We start from the raw sequence: 3109 nt of genomic DNA, 5'->3' as shown, positions 1-3109 counted from the left end.
ACCCGATTTTCCCCTCAGGTTCAGCTTACTTCACCGATTTTGACATGAAGATCCATTTTTTATCAAACACCGCATACAACTGTAAACTTTGTGCATAAAAAATCTTTTTAGCGAACGATCTCCTCCCTACATCGCATCAAACAACAATCTGTTACCAGCCTGGCCAAGAAAGACACTTTTTACTTTTGACCCTTTTTCGCTGTTGTTGGGTGAAAACCTCCAATCTCCAACTTTTCAGCAGCGAAGAAAAGGCAGCCTTGTTTTTAGCTTGACCACCAGGTATTTTTCAGTTTGGGGTTTTTAAAGGGTTTCATAAGACCAAGGGTAGTAGACTGTCCTCAACCCAGAGAGGGGAATGTAATTATTTAAATTGAAATTGAACATCACCAAAAATCTAAATCACCAAAACTGCAGTTATGAGGTTTTCACCCAACTCTTTTCAGTCCTCAGCGGTTACAAGGACTGATTTGAAAACTAGATGGCAAAGAGACACTAAAATTTGATTTGGATGAACAGTAAAATAATGAAGAAAGAATCGTCTGCACTAATATAGAGTAGATATACTTTATATGAGGGAAAAAGACTTCAATGTCTACCACTAGATGGCAGTAGAGGGTCAGGTTTTGGTCTGGAAGGTCTTGAGGTTGCCTTAAATAAATGATTAAAAATGTCTTTAACTGGTTCTGACTGTATATTAATGTATATTTACAAAGACCTCCCATGCATTTGCCCATTCTGACTCCTTCCCTTCCGTTGTTGTGAAACCATGTTTAATTTTCAAATTTCTTCAAAGAGTTCACACAAGGCTTTTGAAGAATAATCATCCACCTAGATTCCCAGAAGTTGTTTTTGTCACAGTGAACTGGTTCAATCCCACTTCCGCTAGCGGTAGGGGAACGGTTCACTTGCGTCAGTATTTTTAGCATCTTCGTTTATGTTCACTGATCCACCTCAACACGAAAGAGGAAGGAAAAGTGAAAGAGAAACGCCAGAGGAGCATATGTAACGATAAAACCTGATGTCAATACGGTCAAACGGGGGAAGTGCTACTTTCAGAAAGCGTCAGGTCGACCGGCGTAACCAAACCACCGCAGTTACGGCGCTGTGTTGCTCTAATGCGGTTTGAGACTTGAGTTAATGCAGCCTCCGCTATCTGTGGCTGTGGGAAGAACCAGCTTGGGGAAGAATAAAATGACCTCAAATAGTTTCAATAAAATGAGGTCATGATGCAATAACATCCGAGATTTTTTTTATTTTTTTACGGTCTAAGGTGCCAGCGCTGATGTGCCGAACGTTCCCATAATCACAGAAAAGGACACTCTAAGGTTTTATGGCTTTTATACATCAGTTACCAACACTTGTTCACTATCTGAAGCTTTCTCCAAAGTAGTGTGCATGCATAAGAGTAAAAAAAAAAACAGGTGAAAGCAAGAAAAACTGCTTCCTTTATTGATTGTAACCAGGGAGATAGTTATGGATCTTTCTTGTCTTCTGCTGTTTTTTATGCTTGTGTACACACTAGTTTGAAGAAACCTTTTCAGACACAGTGCACATGCGTTGGTAACCATTATATAAAAGCTATAATACTCTTGAGGATGTTTTTCACTGTGATTATGGGTACTTCAGTGCTGTTGATGGTGTCCGGCAGCAGCTCACACCTGTTGCATCACCACTGTATCCATAACTGTGGTAAACAACGCCCTCATAGGGTATTACTGCTGTATTATACAATAGTTGGTTTCAATTTCGTCAAACAGGAAATGGCATTGGTTGAAGACATGCATTCCCATTCCCACAGTGCCTTAGACCATTGGTTCTCAGCGTGGGGTCCGGGGACCACCAGGGGTCGTTGAGGGGGTTCCAGAGGGTCCCCAGCAAATTGATGAATTGTTAAACTTCAGCATTATTTCATTTACAAGAAGTTAACACAACTAGAGAATGTAGAAAATGACTGTTTTGATCATAGTTTCTCTGTTATCGCTCTGCCTACGATACAGACAGTCATGGAATTCTGGACAAAATCATATCTAACAATAAAAATATTCTCAGATTTGGGTCCAAGAGATAAAATCTCATCAGATGGGGGTCCGTGGCTCTGATGTGGACTAAATGGGGTCCTTGATATGAAAAAAATTGAGAATCACTGCCTCAGACAGAGCGGGCCGCCATGCTGTTGGGCTGCAGGCTCAGGCTGGATGAGGCGGAGGAAACCGAAGAGCAGTGCATGATGGGACAAAAGGGCTCGTGGGTCCTGAGAGCCTCGGTCAGCAGGCGCTGCTCCTCAGACAGAGAATCCACCTGCAGCACAGTTCAACAGGCAGAGATTTATTCTAGAGCAAAACTTACAATTCAGAGTTGGCGTTTGTCTTAAAGCATTGGTGAGAATCTTGAAAAGCTGTATGAAAAAATTGAATTTTATACTAATTGTTGTAGTAACAGTAGTAGTAGTACTACTTTCAGTACCAGTAGTAGTAGTAGTACTTGCAGTAGCAGTAGTTTTAGTAGTAGCGGCACAGCAGCAGTAGAAGTAGTAGTAGCAGTAGTAGTAGTAGTAGTAGTAGTAGCAGTAGTAGTATTAGTATTAGTAGTAGCAGTAGTTGTAGTAGCAGTAGCAGTAGTAGTAGTAGTAGTAGCAGTAGTAGTAGTAGCAGTAGTAGTAGTATTAGTAGTAGTAGTAGTAGTAGTAGTAGTAGTAGTAGTAGCAGTAGTAGTAGTAGTAGCAGTAGTAGTAGTAGCAGTAGTAGTAGTATTAGTAGTAGCAGTAGTAGTAGTATTAGTAGTAGTAGTAGTAGTAGTAGTAGTAGTAGTAGTAGCAGTAGTAGTAGTAGTAGCAGTAGTAGTAGTAGCAGTAGTAGTAGTATTAGTAGTAGCAGTAGTAGTAGTATTAGTAGTAGTAGTAGTAGTAGTAGTAGTAGTAGCAGTAGTAGTAGTATTAGTAGTAGTAGTAGTAGTAGTAGTAGTAGTAGTAATAGTTGTAGTATAGTAGTAGAGGTAGGAGTATTATTAATGCTGCTGTTGTTACCTCTCTCCTCAACTGGCTGTTCCTCTGCTCCAAATGCACATAGGTCTGGAAGAAGAGAGGACAAGAGAGGAAAAGAGGAAAGAGAAG

The sequence above is a fragment of the Centroberyx gerrardi genome, chromosome 18 (assembly GCF_048128805.1).
Source record: "Centroberyx gerrardi isolate f3 chromosome 18, fCenGer3.hap1.cur.20231027, whole genome shotgun sequence".
NCBI lineage: Eukaryota > Metazoa > Chordata > Actinopteri > Beryciformes > Berycidae > Centroberyx > Centroberyx gerrardi.
The sequence above is the reverse complement of the archived record's forward strand: the minus strand, read 5'-3'. Positions refer to the sequence as shown.